At 40.8% G+C, this 17,546-nt stretch overlaps 1 pseudogene; it reads right to left on the reverse strand.

The window, feature by feature from the left end:
- Positions 1-17,068: 17,068 nt before the first annotated feature.
- Positions 17,069-17,186, reverse strand: LOC126238439 (5S ribosomal RNA; annotated as a pseudogene).
- Between the last annotated feature and the right edge of the window lie 360 nt (positions 17,187-17,546).

Consider the following 17,546-nt stretch of genomic DNA (forward strand, 5'->3'; position numbering starts at 1 on the left):
CCTCACGTGTTCTAACTCATCACAAATGTTTTCTTTCAAACTGAAATTCTTATGTAATCAAAAGATGTAGACTATTTACTCACTTCTTTAGGCAGCACAATATTACCAAAACATTCTCACTCATTCCTTACTCGCATATTCATCATAATATATATATTCTTATACTTTAAACATATTCCTCATCAAACATTAATATATCATATATGTGGGCCATCTGGCACTTCCATTCTCATAAAACTCCAATATCATCTTCCTCAAATAATCTCTTGTCTCCATCGACTACTTCACAGGAACTTACCTTCTTATATTAACCTAAATATTAACTCATTCATACTGATCATTCATTCTTACGTCCTCATTCATTCTGCTACATACCTACGTCATTACTGATCTCTATAGCTATTATCTCCTGTCATTGGAGTGCCTTGAAATAACAAACTAATTGTTGATTTACCTTATAATTTACAATTAACAACAAATGTAACCTGTGTTGTTCTCATTCCTATATGAATATCTTTTCTCATTCAGTAAGTGTACTCGCCTGGTTTTACATTCTCTTCATAATTATGTGTACAAGTGTAACTGCAGTATATAATTTCCATAAATTAACGTTTGTGTTCTTAGGCTGTATAACTTAATGTTCGTGTATTCAATACAAATATTTACGATCTCGTTTTCACAGCAGCTTGCTCATGTTCAAATTAGTTGTCATTATATTATGTTGTTTTAGTGCACAAAGGATTTCAAATGTCTGTGGGGATGCAGCCCCCTCGGCTTGTGAGATAACGGGTATTCTAGGGAGTAACAACCTGGGTGAGGTATGCTTGCTATTCTGAAAGGACGTGAATATAATAGCTGCCATTTTCTGTTCAGTTGTTTTAATTTTGTAGACTTGGGATGTGAACGCAAAAGAACAAGGTCATCAACTTGATAGGTTTGTTAATTCCTGTTCTACTGTCATTCTGTCGTCGTACCTGAGGAAACAAATCGTCTCAGCCGTTGCGCTCTTACAACACCTCACGACCGAATCACGTGCGCTTAGCTCGGTCGTCGACTGTTTTCCGTCGTCTGCTGTGTTTGGCCGGGTTCATTGACCAGCTCCACTATGTTTACATTCCGGCCGGTTGGCGCCCACGCGTCAGCTGATGGCGCGCCGTAATTGTTATTGCTACTTTGTGGTGGGGAGTGCATAACTGTATTGGAAAACGGCGGCGGTTTCCGTGGAGGGTTATGATTTGTCATGCGTGAATTTTGTGTGTCCCACATATTCTGTCGGTGATTGTTAGGATTGTTATTGTTTTGGTGGTAATTATGTCTGTTATATGTCATGTTCCTATCAAAGTAGCCCGGGTTGAACCGGTTATTCTCACGTCTCCTATTGCTGTTGTTGTTGCACTGTCTGTGATTTTCATTTTGCATGTAGTTACCATTTTGATATGGGTGATAATTATTGTAGTTATCGTTATTCCACGAATTTCTGCGGTTGTTCCTACTGTCATACACGTTTCCATTTGAATATGTTTCGCGTGCAGGCATCGTATTGTGTCGCGGCGCGGACGGATGGTTCCACCAGCCACCGCCACTACGGTTCCTTTGGGGTGGGTGCTGATTTTGTTTACTAATATGCGTAAAATTTGAATGGCGTGAATCGCCTCTGTAAACTACGTCCATTTGATCTAAGAAGTTTAAGAAAGTCTTAACGTCATTCTCCGGTACTCCTATTAATCTGTCTCGGTATGGAAAGGGTAAGTGGCTCTTTAAAGTGTCAATTATCGCTGGCAAGTCGGCTGGTTTGGACCAGTACAGTGTCTTGTCTAGGTACCTCTCATAGTATTTTCTTAACGTCTCTTTTTTAGGGTCATAGGTCTCGGGGTTGCACACTTCTCTCCTTAGACTCTGTTGCTCATTCTCGGACCAGAATTCGTCCAAGAAGGCTTGTTCGAACTGTTCAAACGTAAGGCACCGCCATTTCATAGCGGCACCCCACTTAGCTGCTCGTCCTCTCATGAGATTGGTGACGTATCTGATTTTATCGACTTCTGACCAACTACGTGGAAAAACACCGTCAAAAGATCTGATAAACACAATAGGGTGGACTTTGTGCTTGTCCTCACTGGAAAATGTCTGGAAATACCCATGTGTTACAAACGTGTCATCGGCCATGCCGGTTGGCGTAACTGTATTGACGTAGTTTGTGTCACTTGCTACTCTAGGTGTCGTACTGTAATATTGCTCGTTTGATGGGAAAGAAAGCGGCACATTGTAATTTTGATTTGAAATAGGTGATTCCACAATAGGTGTTCTGTCTGTGTCATTAGCCATGGTTTTAGCTGTTTTGTCGTTCCCTGACGATGCGTTTGCACCAATCGCCAAACACGGCACAACATTGTCTTGTAATTTTGTCACTTCGTCTTGTATGTGTTTTGTCTCGTCTTTAACATGTGTCTTTGTTTTTGAGAGTATGTCGTGTAATTGTTTCAAGTTTTTTGTCCAGGTAGTCGTCACACAATTTACATTTATGTACAATTCTCTCGGCCATGTTTGTGTCGTTGTTTAGTGACGCGAGGTCCGCTCGATCTTCTAATTTTTCTATCTTTTCTTTGAGGTGGGTTTGTTCAAGAACTACCATTGTGAGCTGTTGGGTAATATTTCCCACTTCTTCAGTCAGCTTTTCTTGGGTGGAGCTAGCTGAAGTTTGAACCTGAGCTAACTCTTCCACACCAGTGTTCACTTCCTGCTGCACATTAACTATTTGAGTTAACTGATTCTCACATCGGGTGATATTGTTTTTTGTTTCATGTGTGAATGTAACCAAAGTTTCTTCCTGTTTAGTTACTCGATCGGGCAATGTCTCAAATCGCTAGCTAAGCTGTTGAGTGGTGTTATTTAATTCTGTCATCTGTTTTGTCGTTCGTTCAAAATTTTCGGTCATAGTACGGTTTAATACGGCAAATTTTTCGTCGCTTTTATCTAGCCTTTGTTTAAAGTCCTGACCAAGTGCGTCCAGTTTTGCGTCAATTTTCTGACTAACGTCTCGTTTCATGTCTGCAAATAACTATAATAGTCTGTCCAGTTTGTCAGTTTCCTGTGTCCGATTTGTGTCACATTGCTGAATTTGTCTCATATTCGGTTCTGACACTGATGTTAACAATGGCGCTGAGGGTCTAGTCTCGCGTCCATTCCACATTTCGTCATTTAAAGTCGCCATCTGTGTATTATCACAAATGTTGCGAGTTTGAGGCAAAATCATTGCATTGATCTGTGAACTGGTCCATGGAGGGAAACGCGGACTTTCTTGTTCGTTGCAAGATGAATCTACTTGACTTAACTCATCTGCCGAAACTATCTCTACCTTACGACGTTCCATTGTAATAGAATGTATAATTGTTTCCTGCAAGTCAGTGAATAATATCTTTCATAAAATATAGGAAGAGATTGCATGAATATACTTTATTCATCTGTTATGATTTTTGCCGGCCGCGGTGGTCTCGCGGTTCTAGGCGCGCAGTCCGGAACCGTGTGACTGCTACGGTCGCAGGCTCGAATCCTGCCTCGGGCATGGATGTGTGTGATGTCCTTAGGTTAGTTAGGTTTAAGTAGTTCTAAGTTCTAGGGGACTAATGACCACAGCAGTTGAGTCCTATAGTGCTCAGAGCCATTTGAACCATTTTTTTGTTATGCTTTTTGCATTGCACACCTGCAGCTGCTAAAGTTATTTCAAGAGCTGAATATATGTTTCTGCTGCAAGTGTCTCGAGACAAAATATCCCTTATACACAGAGACTACAATCGAACAACACAGACAAAATTTCTGAATTTTTTTCGTGGATTTTTAGGAATATTTCATTATAAGGGACCAATAGCCTGTGGCAACTAATTACAGAGTTATTTCATTTTTGATATCTTATCCTTGTTTATTGTTCCATCTGAATTTATCTGTAAAAATCTCATAACAGTGCAAATTGGGGCATTATGTTGACTGTTTCTTGTTAGGTATCAAGATTGTCTATTTGACAGAAATTTTATTTTATGGAACTGGGTCATGCTATCTTTTTGAAGTATTTCATTCACAATTGTCTTGACTGCTTGTGGTAGATGTATGACAGTTAACCGCTTTTGGCTGTAGAAAGCCGTCATCAGAACTAAAAATATAGGGATGACAACATATGCGAGATTGCAACTAAATGTAAACGCTTACCACAATATTAAAAACCACAAGCAAAAGGGTAAAATAAATCCAACATTTTGTTACTAAATTAACAAATGAAGCGATCATCAAGCGCTCACTACAGCCATCTAAAATCAACTGCCACACCTGCTAATGTGGTGTACTTTAAAACTGGAACACTTCTATTCGTGAAGGTTGATAATATGGAACATAGGTCATTCAAGTCTACTTCCTCATTCCATGGTACTTTTTTATCATAATGTTTCTAACAATTATGTTTCACTTGTGCTTCATTCCACTGCAGTTTTTAGTTTTATTTTCCTAATTATTATACAGACATAATTCGTGTAGTTGATTTTATCAGATATGTCGTCCACGTTTGTTAGCCATGTAAAAATAATCTTCCTTGCGTGATTCAATCATATGATTGAATATTTGAATCATATTATTGTATTGACTTGAATGTGGCAACAAAGGACATATGAATACTCAAAACTCGTCACTGATAACGTCTCTTTAGAGAACGATAAAGGGGAATAAAAAGTCTGGAGAAACGAATAGCTATTTCTGTTGGAACTTTAACAGAATATAGTACCCCATTGTGTTTTTAATAGTGAATGATATGGGTTGACAATGACCAGAGACTTCCATTTCTGTATCTCAGTGATCGGAGAAATATGAAAACATTTAAATTTGCTAATTCCAAGCAACTAACCAATAACTTTGACAAACTAAAAGATGTTTATAGAGAAAAAGTAGAATCACTCACTATGTATAGCGATGCGAAAGAAAACATGGCATGCTATAGGCTGTTAATTGCTTATATATTTCTTAAATTATTGAGAAACAGAAATAAAATCTATCGACTGGTATAAATCCACATCATTCATTATTAAAAGTACATTGGGTTGTAGGAGTCTGCTCAAATTTCAACAGAAATAGCGATTTATTTTCTGCACACTTATCACCGCCTTTATTTTTCTCTGAAAGACGTTACAAATGACGAGTTTTGAGTAACATGTAAGGGTCCTTGTTACCACATTATCCGGCTCCCTTCGCCAAAATACAGCTGAGTTTATAAATATTCTCCTCACTAACATTCAAATGCAGTTGAAGTTTTTGACAGATTTATAAAACAATTGACAGAAAGACAAATCCTTAATTTCTGAAAATGCCCGTTCTCTGTACAAAAATAAACTGAAATTTCTTCACATGTATTGTTCCAAGCAATTCTCGTTTCACCAGCTATTAATAGCGCTTAAATATTGCATCATTTCATTGAAAAAAATCTGTAGTCGCTTGATCACCGCGGCAGATATGGAAGTTTCACATTCTAAGCATATCTTGAAATACTCTGCTCTTTGCACACTATGATTTGTCAAAATCATGTTTCAGTGCCTGAAACCATACATGAGATACGAGAAATTTTGTGAATATTTCGTTATGTTTTTCATCTAGGGTATTAATAACCGCTTGAGCTGTATTTGGTCCTTTATTACTGGATTACTACCAGTTTCGGTGCACTAAAAGCCACATCTTCTGATGAACATATGATTAAAACGTTAGAGCAGAAAAGCTTGGACTCTTTTTACCCAACATTCGTAGTCCACCAAAACAAAACACCGGTAAAAGACAGTATGTCACAGAATCTGCTGCAATGAAACAGGTAGTTATCCAGTAATAAATGATTAAATACAGTTGAAGCGGTCACTAATACCCAAGATGATTACTCATAGCTCTGGTTGCCCCACCTACAAGGTTATCTGCATTTCATTATGGCTTTTGCAATGGCGCACAGGTTGGGACAAAGCCCTTTACATGTGATCCATTTCGTCGAGAATGGTGGTAGTCAGAATTAGCCTTCAAAGTGAAAAGGAATATTCAATATGTTAGCTACATCTCGTAGATACGTGTCACCTAACATGCACTAAACGCAAATTCATAACGAGCTCTGTTTCTCATTGCAAATTATCCGAAATTCTTACAGTGGAGCCTGAAATCTGACAGTAAATGTGACCATTCACGAAATGATAAGGAGTGCATAATGAAGCTGCTGAATGAAGCTATAACATGGCGAGAATAAAATTTTGTTGCCGAAGAATTTCTTTGCAACAGTCTGAGAAAAACTGCAGGGGCCCTATTCTGTATCTTCGCGCCATGTTGCCGATTGGCTCGGTAAGCGAACGCACCACACGGTCTTTTTTCGAAGCAGAGCCACAGCATTATTCTGTAAGCATTTTGGAAGCGATGCCGAACGGTCCTAGCAAACCGAAACGCTGTTGTTAGTTCTCCTCGCACCGACCACTCAAAAGAAATCTGCCTCAGATCCGCGCATGCGCACTGCAGCGCTACGGCAGCACGAACTCAAAGCGGCTAGCAGCCGACACAGGCCTACTATTCTTCATAGTTCCAAAAAGTGTGGCTAGAGTATGTAATACTGTTAAAAGTGTGGCTAGAGTATGTAATACTGTTCCAATTTTATTCTCATTCACATCGATGACGTGTTTTGGGTTTTACGTTTCGGAATACAGGTTGGGAAAGGAATGGAGTACCGTTGTACAGATACATGAATAGAAACACCGGAAAAATTCGTCAATTTTCTGTTTTCCATTGTTCCTTAGTTGCCTCAAAATTCATGGAGCTACGTTCCATCTATGGAACTAATTTGAAGGCAGTTTGTGAAGCTGCTTCACAAATAAAAGAATCGAAACGCCTATGGCAATAAACAAACTGCCTTCAATTAGTTGCATAGACGGGACACATCTCCACGAACCCGAAAAATTGTTTAAGAGTCTCAAACACTAACAACATGCATAGAATTTGGTTGTACCTCGCTCCTAGAGACCGAAATGATGAAGTAGTCTACTTCCCTAAATGATACAGCAACGATTTGGTTCATAAAAACAAAACTAAAAAAAAAAAAAACGCCTTTTCGAGAGTGTGTGGCGAGTTCAGCTATAGAAGTTGGTTGTAGTTTACAACACGCATCTGATGAATCAGAACGTTTTATATATGGTGGAATAGTCTAAAAATACTGTGGCAGGAATCTTTCATCTCTGTCTATTGTTGTTAAGGATTCGATTGCAGATAAATGCTTGTGACAAGCTATAGTATAAAGAGGATTGTGGCTAGTCTCCTTCGCAGTAACTAAAGTTGTGCTCCTAGATTCCTGCCTGACCACACACTTGGAAAAAGCTATGTATTCAGAAAAAAATGGTGAATAATTTGTGAGAAGTACAAATGTCACAGTCAGTTGTTTCACACACAGAAATTTTATCTTTCATTTCTTAAACATGAGCAAGTCACGAAATCGCAGATACTCATTACTGAGAAAGCGCGCTCTTACGTGTAAATAACAACGAATATATCAGAAAAATGCTTAACTTTGGCATTTAACAAAGTCTCAGAATGTGTTAAAAACACAAAGAGGAGAAAAAATGTTTTGGTATCCAGCGGTATGCAAACCTACGATCTTCAGAACGGCAGTTCGGTCCTTTTCCACTGTGCTAGTACAATAATTGTATATAATTCCAGTCAAGAGAGATGCAGGCTGACTTGGTTGCCGAATGATGCGGGCGTAAGCCGTAAATGCATGAAGGTTTGGAAGGTTTCCTCTATCAGGCTCCACAAAATTCCTTTGCATTGTTACTTAAAAGTTTTTAATGTGTTTCGATAATTAATAAGAACATCATTCGCGGGAAGAAAGTACCCGAAGTCACTAGTAATTTCAGCTAACAAAAAAAAAAAAACAAAAAAAAACCGGTTCAAATGGCTCAAAGCACTATGGGACTTAACATCTGAGGTCATCAGTCCCCTAGACTAGGAACTAATTAAACCTAACTAACCTAAGGACATCACACACATCCATGACCGGGGCAGGAATCGAACCTGCGAGCGCAGCAGCAACGCGGTTCCGGACTGAAGTGCCTAGAACCGCTAGGCCGCAACGGCCGGCTTTCAGCTAACACTCATGTGATATACGTAAGCAGAGGCGACCTTTTGAAATATAACGAATTTTTAAAGTCTTCATTACGTTAACATAACAGGTACTTTGTGAGAGTATTGACCAAAACCTTCTCTTATATATTATAATCATTCATAGTTACACTAATCCAAACCATAATTCTGACAAAGAAAAATAATCTATTATGAACTCAGTTTTCACCCTGGCGTGACCTGGTGATTCTTCAATAAGACAATCGCTAAGTCCGCAGCTAAAACAACTCAATATGTTTAAAATAACAAACTTTAGGTGTAAATAAACCACACCAAAAACAATGAGTGGGCCATATTGATAACTAAAATCTCTTGCTACAGTTGTTGAAATATCGGCAGAAGGGCCGATTGGTAACAGGTCTCAGAAGCTTACTGGATAGGAACTTCGGATAAAGAACCGAAAATAACGTCACTACCGAGTCTCACCTAATGCACCGATCGGTGTGAACGATACAAGATAGGGCCCCATGTCGGCTGGCGGGCGCGAGTCGTTCTGTTTGGTCTTGAGGGTTAACTGTCGTTGTCCGAGAGTTCCCGCCCAGTAGGCTGTGACGTGAGTCGGCAAAGAGTACTCCAGACTGACCAGTGCATATAGCATTCAAGGAACCTCAATAGAAACCATGAGATAAATAAAACCGGATCTTTCACATTAAATACGCAGAGCTCCCAGCAGGGCTGATGGCTAGCAGGTGACAGAGCCCTGAAAGGAGCCGTCGCATAAGCAAGCAAGTAAGCTTGCAGCGAATCTTAGAGTGTGACATAGGTTTAGTTATGGGAGTACGCCAAAAAACTGCAAACTTTGTCTCTGTAGATCAACATCAAACCATATGTCAAATGCCCACGATCCAGCCCCTGATTAATCGAAAGGTTCTTTCTGTCACTTATCGTTTCTCTGCTCTGGAAGAGGTTCGGTAATGTGAAAAATATCGAGGTTCCCAATGGTTATGAGTTGACACGAAACTGCAGGTCAGCCAGTAACTGGCTGGGCAAAAAGTCGGTGGGAAGCGAGGTCATATGCTTCCAATAACAAAATGCCTAGCAAAAACACTGTAGTGTTGAATGCTGATGGCAGTGTCATGTCCCCTGCAGTCCTGGAGCTGTCAGTGCTAACTATCGTTCCGCTACCGTCCTACGCGGGCTAATTTACAGACCGAGCAGTACAAGCCGCCGATGCCTCAGGAACGCTCAAGTGTAAAGCTTACTTGCGATGCGTATCACAATATTAGTAGCAAAAACTGACGAGAGTGAAAGTTGACCATGGAAAAGGGGACAGACGCCTGACGCCTAATGAGATGTCGTTTGTGTGGAAAAATGTTCTCGAACCGCCCCACTTTACGCTACATGAGACTGAATTAATACCTAAATCTTTGTTGGTGTCAGACTTTATACGGCTTGCGGAGGAGAGGTTTTTATAATTATAAAATACGTAAGTGTACAGACGTGTACATTTCTTGTGTCGATTCGCCAGGTATCAACTGGAGACAGTGCAGAGTGACTTGTGACGTAAGAGCACACTCGTGAGGGCCGTGGAGCGTCCGCTAGCTGAACGCAACTGACAATAGAGACAGAGCAGAGCGCGCGGTGCATGGCGGGAGGGGACGCGACAAGTGTCTGCAGGCCTTTTGTGCAGTGGCGCTGTTTGCACTGGTAAGAGGCAGCCGCCGCGGGCACCTCGCCCGCCATTATCCGCGCTCCGCGGAAGAATGGCCATTGTTCGCCGGGAAGCACCCGCCGGCAGCACCACCCAGCAGCGGGGAAGCCTTCACGCGTCACCTGTCACCGTCACACCACGTTCGTCGTATCCGTTATTGGCCAATAAGCAGAGTAACACTTGCTCTTTTACGACTGTGGCCTTTGTTCTCTCTGTCGTTCACTCTCCTAATTAATGAGTAATTGCATCAAATCGCAGGTTCTCTGGTTGGTGTGCTCTTCGTAGTTTATACTTAGACTGATATGATTTTTCTGCTTCAGACTTCGCAAGAGTTCGGGAAAACCATGCAAAGTGAAATGTATTTGTTTTTCGATGTAATGAAGTAAAATGATTTGTAGTAATTAAAATTGCAGAGGTGACACAAGTTGATATAATTCTCAATTACTGACGTGTTTCACTCGAGAGACGGAAGCATTTTCTGAGCTGTGAAAATACAATTTGTTACGCTACAATAAAACGTAATAAACTCATATATTCATTTGACGTGATATGTTACATTAAATGGGGAAGGGCGACACGTTAAATATTTCTTCGGTCGTATATAAAACGCAGTAAGTTAGTTGTCTACAGTAAATGCAAGTTCGCTGTTCGGGTACATTTTATGATTGAACAGGAGGATATGTCATTTCTTGACGACTGAGTCAAAGGGCTGTCGACATACGATTTGCTGGAAAGTACCTCTTTAAGCGTAATGCAATACAGAAAAGAGTAATATCATAACACCGTGGAAAATATCCACCGCTTTTACGAGCGTTAAAAGACACACGCCTAAAATTCACAACTTGTTATCAAAATAAATTTGAAACTACATAGTTTGAACTACAAGCCAAAAATATAGCTGCCAATTTTACGGACGTCAATATACATACGTCATGTGTGTAACAGGCTACAAATGCCATAAAAATTAACGTCTATTGTAAGCGTGGATTAAAATTAGCAGTCTACAGCTCCAGAGAGGGCAGTATACGGAAATGAACATAATTACAACGCAGATGATTAGCACATTTACACGTTTTCGCGAGCTCCTGAACGTGACTTGTTTCAGACTGGTTTAAACTTCCACAAGTAAGGAAGACGGCAAGCAGTCCGACGATTTATGTTGACAATGATGACGTCTCAAACGTGGTAGAGCATCGCTGCTTTTACCTTCATGAGCACACACCAAATCTGTACAGTGTGTGTTACGGTAAGTGATTTTTCTCTAATATGGGAGTGGAAGTCTTTTGAATTTTCAAAAATGTTTTGTGAACAAACAACTATACTGTACTGTCAATACAGTCCTTTATTGGCAGAGCGACAGTAGCATTTCCTTTACCTCCCTTAATGATTACAGAGGTAATGTCTTAACTTTATACGTTTATCTTCTTTGGTTTAGTTAATAGTAGTGGTAAATAATGGGTGTGAGTTGACTAGTTCCTTCTCAAGCGCTTTCTTGAAATTTTCTGTTGCTGTCGCTTGATAACAATTATCATCTGTTGAATGGAGTGTATATATTCAAAGTCGGTGTTAATTATCTGTTAGACTTTTGATAAATAAGTTTATAACTTTTTCAGAAATTTATGGGTTTCTGGTATTCCCTTCTAGTGCAAATACTTAAATGATTTTATTTATTATATCGAGCGGCCTCTGCTGCCTTTAACAAATAAGTAATTTTGTTTTCATGAGCAGATCTTATTTTTTGCTTTTTCTCGCTGCTATTATTTTCAGATTTACCAATGAAACTTTCTTATCGAACACTGTAGAGTAGTGAAATCATTTTTCTTGTATATTACAAAGTGGCAATTGAAATTGAGGTTCCAATTTGTTAGTGGATTTACATCGTACTCTTTCACCATAGAATTCCGTTTCGCTATAAAATTACGTCAATAACCCAAGGGTTTCTGTTTATCAATGTTACTGGAGATACGAAGTGCTACTGGCAATGGAAGCCAGAGCTGTGATTTGAGAAGTGCAGAAACCAAACTGCAGTTATACCATACCTTGTTAAGGTGGACATTGTTCTAATCTCAAAGCTGAACTTAGAATAGTCGTGTCTTTCTGAATATGGTGGTGGATCTCTCCATTGTCGTGCCTATTAAACTGATTCCGTTGCCTTATAAACATTGACCAGATAGCCCGATTTAATACCTGCCTGATAAACATTGCTAACGTACTCTCAGAACACATCGTTCTCCAACAGCATGAATCAGTAATTATTTCGGAAATCAACGTATTTCCGGAAGTGGCTATAATATCTATACGCTGGAATCATAACGTTGCAATGTAGCACAGGTGTTCAAATTATGCGTTACGCGTATTTGCAGATTCTGGTCAAAAGCTCTATTAACAGTAAATGTTTATGGGCAGCTTCAGCGAAAACAATGCTTTACTGCGTTAATTATTAACAAAGTAAAGTAGAAATGATACTATACTGAACAGACTCAGAAGGACTCACACAAGACGAACTGTTCTTGCAATTTATTTTAATTCTAAATTGTGATATTGTATCTTTTACGCTCAAAAGATAAAATTTAGGTGGAAATAGTACACAGTGGACTTACTGTATAAAAGTAATAGTGGCTAATGCAAAAATCACATGCCACTCAAAGGTAATCGCGTAAATGCGGTAAGAAGTAGACCTACTCAACACATGAATAGTGAAATCAGCGTTAGTGGACTAAGGATTAAAACAAACTCCTAGTAAGTATTGTTGATGCGGCTGTATGTTTAGTCACGAGCTGGACAGTAATGATGGTGTTATTAAAAGGCCTATCACAAAAAGTCTACCGTTACCGTTGTTTAATACAGCTCATGAAACACTATGAGAAAGAGCTTTGTTGATATTGCGCACCAGCGCATTATGCAGAGAAAAATTACACTCTTCTATGATAAACAGTGCCCGTAGCACAACCATTACCTCTAACATTAGAACTACTAATTGTCCAATATACAGGGTGATTCCGCGATAATATTGTGAAGTTTGACGGATGACGCAGAAGGGTAAATGTACCAATTTGGGGAAAGGCACTCTCGTCCGGTAACGACAGAGTCGAAAGATGTAAGCGTGAATCGTTCTGTTATCTCTGACAGTGGACTAAATGCACCGGTACTGTTGTTGGTAAGATTTAAGGGCGTGCTACTTTCAGAGTTGGTAGGCTGGGCCGAAACAACAGAAAAGACTGGTAAATATGGGCGCTGAATTGCATACCTTAATAGCTATCAGAACTTGTTGATGTTCTATAATGTGAAACACGTTTCATCTACTGGAAGGTCTGCGGCTTTCACAGTTTTTGGACGATGTCATATAGGTCAAAAGAAAGGAAAAAAATCTCCAGTAAATGTGGACTCTAAAATACATTCTACTTGTTCAGTAAAAGAGAAGTGTTTCACTATAGCGAAGATGAACAAGTGCTCATAGCTCTTAAGGTATGAATTTTAGAGCCCATGTTTACTGGAAATTTTTTCTTGCTTTGGTCCACACTACAACGCCGGAAAACTACCTATATTAGAATCTTAGCCACCAGAGTACCGTTACATATAATACACTGTCAGAGGTATAAGAGTGCGTTTTGCTTACAACTTTCTACATTGTCGTTTCCGGACCAAGGACCTTTACCTAAAACAGATTCATTCATCCTTTACCATCATCCCTGAAAAATTTTAACATCATCACGGAATCACCTTGTATAGCTCCACAACATTCACTGGAATATGGTCCTCAAGCTTGTTGCCTCTACTGAACTAGGTTATTGGACAAGAACTATGAGCATTAAAGATGCGGACAGCAGCATACTTTCATAGCGTATCTAATATATTGTCACGTCGTAACAACACTCAACGTCCGTATCCGAATGGAGGGTTGTCAATGAAACACAAAACTTAATCCTGGAAGTACGATTATTACAAACATCAACCTACAGTCAGAACAGAAATGACCTGGATAGAAAGTGCAGCTATTTATAAAAATATCGAATATTCCATTGTGCTGGGTTTTTGTAGAGACAACAAATTAACCAGAATTTTGCAAATATTACAAACGTAAGTTGTTTCAAGAGCGTTCCAGAAATGCTAAATGCTGAATAACGAAAAACTGATGGTAATCGAGTTGGAACTGGGGATCCGCAGGATGCCGGCCAGCTGCGCGAAATGCTACGGCACGCTGCATGCGTAACAACTCATCTTCGTATGTGTTGGCTATGGATTTAAGTACTCTAGAATAAACTGCCGACCAAATTTGGACATTTGTGTTCCATAGAAATGGATAATTAATGTACTTTTGATCGTCAATACTTTTGAGTGTACCTGTGCTGTGTAAGTGAATACAAATTGCTAAATGTTACTTTTCCAGAATGTGGACTGTTAACATCCTTCTGACGACGACTGCATGAATTTCACCAAGAGGAAATGCTTGCTCGAACGGAAGAAGATGAAGCCTCTTAAATCTTGTCAATATGACTTCATACTATAATATTTACGCGTGGTTTCCTATAACGATCATAAGATTCTAGCATGCCGTAAATTTTTAGTACCCATTCAAACTACATTGTAGTTGTCTATTTGCAAGCTTAGACAGTTGTGCTCTCCTGCGAACGGATTGCCTGTCCCATCTAAGGATTGTGAGACATGTACAGGGTTATTACAAATGATTGAAGCGATTTCACAGTTCTACAATAACTTTATTATTTGAGATATTTTCACAATGCTTTGCACACACATACAAAAACTCAAAAAGTTCTTTTAGGCATTCACAAATGTTCGATATGTGCCCCTTTAGTGATTCGGCAGACATCATGCCGATAATCAAGTTCCTCCCACACTCGGCGCAGCATGTCCCCATCAATGAGTTCGAAAGTATCATTGATGCGAGCTCGCAGTTTTGGCACGTTTCTTGGAAGAGGAAGTTTAAACACTGAATCTTTCACATAACCCCACAGAAAGAAATCGCATGGGGTTAAGTCGGGAGAGCGTGGAGGCCATGACATGAATTGCTGATCTTGATCTCCACCACGACCGATCCATCGGTTTTCCAATCTCCTGTTTAAGAAATGCCGAACATCATGATGGAAGTGCGGTGGAGCACCATCCTGTTGAAAGATGAAGTCGGCGCTGTCGGTCTCCAGTTGTGGCATGAGCCAATTTTCCAGCATGTCCAGATACACGTGTCCTGTAACGTTTTTTTTCGCAGAAGAAAAAGGGGCCGTAAACTTTAACCCATGAGATTGCACAAAACACGTTAACTTTTGGTGAATTGCGAATTTGCTGCACGAATGCGTGAGGATTCTCTACCGCCCAGATTCGCACATTGTGTCTGTTCACTTCACCATTAAGAAAAAATGTTGCTTCATCACTGAAAACAAGTTTCGCACTGAACGCATCCTCTTCCATGAGCTGTTGCAACCGCGCCGAAAATTCAAAGCGTTTGTCATCGGGTGTCAGGGCTTGTAGCAATTGTAAACGGTAAGGCTTCTGCTTTAGCCTTTTCCGTAAGATTTTCCAAACCGTCGGCTGTGGTACGTTTAGCTCCCTGCTTGCTTTTTTCGTCGACTTCCGCGGGCTACGCGTGAAACTTGCCCGCACGCGTTCAACCGTTTCTTCGCTCACTGCAGGCCGACCCGTTGATGTCCTCTTACAGAGGCATGCAGAAGTTTTAAACTGCGCATACCATCGCCGAATGGAGTTAGCAGTTGGTGGATCTTTGTTGAACTTCGTCCTGAAGTGGCGTTGCACTGTTATGACTGACTGATGTGAGTGCATTTCAAGCACGACGTACGCTTTCTCGGCTCCTGTCACCATTTGGTCTCACTGCGCTCTCGAGCGCTCTGGCGGCAGAAACCTGAAGTGCGGCTTCAGCCGAACAAAACTTTATGAGTTTTTCTATGTATCTGTAGTGTGTCGTGACCATATGTCAATGAATGGAGCTAAAGTGAATTTATGAAATCGCTTCAATCATTTGTAATAGCCCTGTACTGCCGTAGGGCCGGACAGCATCGCATACTCTGCACCACTGAAAATCCTTCTCCAGCGATGGGTCCGACGACGGCCTCAGGCCTTGCCCACTGCGCACTTGCCCGAAAATCACTGTCTCTGAACTCGCCTGTTGGCTCAAACATGCTGTGTTCACCAGCGACTTAGGTTCCCAACATAAAGATAGCTCGAAGCGAACCCTCTGCCACAGAATTCCGTGGCTGTAGAAATATGGGCTACTTGCGCCCTTACCGCAGTCACGTCACCCGGTAAAATATCTAAAACAAAATAACTAGGGCAACAAATAGGAAACAAGAACAATCATTTATTAAAATTTACATCAAAATATCGTCAAAGAAGGCGTCGTGCTGATGTAAAATTACTGAACCTGCGCTGACCTAATGTAGTTGATGACCACTAAGTAATGTAACTGCAGTTCAGAATGCTGTTAGTTTACACGTTCTGTCTATGAACAGGCGAACACTTTCACTATCACATAGACTGATCTTAGACGATCGGCGATGACTGACAGTTGGAACTGGTTGGCAACCGTAGATAACCTGCTGGACAACTGACGAGAACTGTAGGCAAGTGGAGAGAACTTGAGGCAAACGAAGGCAAGTGGGGAAGTATTGGCGGGCGGTCACCTTAATCTTGCGCTCGGCATATCAGTATGCAGCACGAGACTGTTTTTGACGTATTGGAATCCATCTAAGAGTTCCGAGTATCAGTACTCTCTGTGGTGGCAGATGTAGTTATTGGCGGATGAATGGACTGTGTGAATGGTTTGTAAGCGCAGCATAAACTAGTTCCTGGAATGTGAGCCACCTAGAAGGCGACTGACCGAATTATGTGTGACGCCGCCATGAGACTGCTTTGGGTATCACGGCGTCTCAAGTCTGTCGCTGTCTACCACGTATGGCGGAAACACAGCAGAAACTATGGCGGATTTATTGGGCTTGTTTACCGATATTGTTTACTTGTCGTAACAGCGTCAACTGTTTCATAGTTTAATACGTACCCAGTATTTACTAAACTAAACTAAATTTCTCCCGAACCGTGCACGAAGGCCCAAAGGTACCGAACGGCCGCCGTGTCATCCTCAGCCCACAGGCGTCACTAGATGCTGATATGGAGGGGCATGTGGTCAGCATACCGCTCTCCCGGCCGTATGTCAGTTTCCGAAACCGGAACCATTACTCAATCGAGTAGCTCCTCAGTTTGCCTCACAAGGGCTGAGGGCACCCCGCTTGCCAACAGCGCTTGGCAGACCGGATGGTCACCCATCCAAGTGCTAGCCCAGCCCGTCAACGCTTAACTTCGGTGATCTGACGGGAACCAGTGTTACCACTGCGGCAAGGCCGTTGGCAACCAGTAATTAGACTTTATCAATACCTTTAGCTATTGCACATTTCCCATCTTTACCATTAGTGTATACTGTGCTACACTGTTTTTTTCGTCGATTTCTTTCTCGTCTATTCTATTTCCTCTACATTTCCTTTCACTCTTACATCTGCTAGTATCGTAACGCTACTACAAGGAGACTAAAACAATTGGTCCTTGCGGAAGATAACAACAGTCCCTTTTGACTTATCTACACCACACAGTTCCAGGGGGGAAGGATTTCACACCAAAAAATGGTTCAAATGGCTCTGAGCACTATGGGACTCAACTGCTGGGGTCATTAGTCCCCTTGAACTTAGAACTAGTTAAACCGAACTAACCTAAG

This window comes from Schistocerca nitens, chromosome 2 (assembly GCF_023898315.1).
Source record: "Schistocerca nitens isolate TAMUIC-IGC-003100 chromosome 2, iqSchNite1.1, whole genome shotgun sequence".
NCBI lineage: Eukaryota > Metazoa > Arthropoda > Insecta > Orthoptera > Acrididae > Schistocerca > Schistocerca nitens.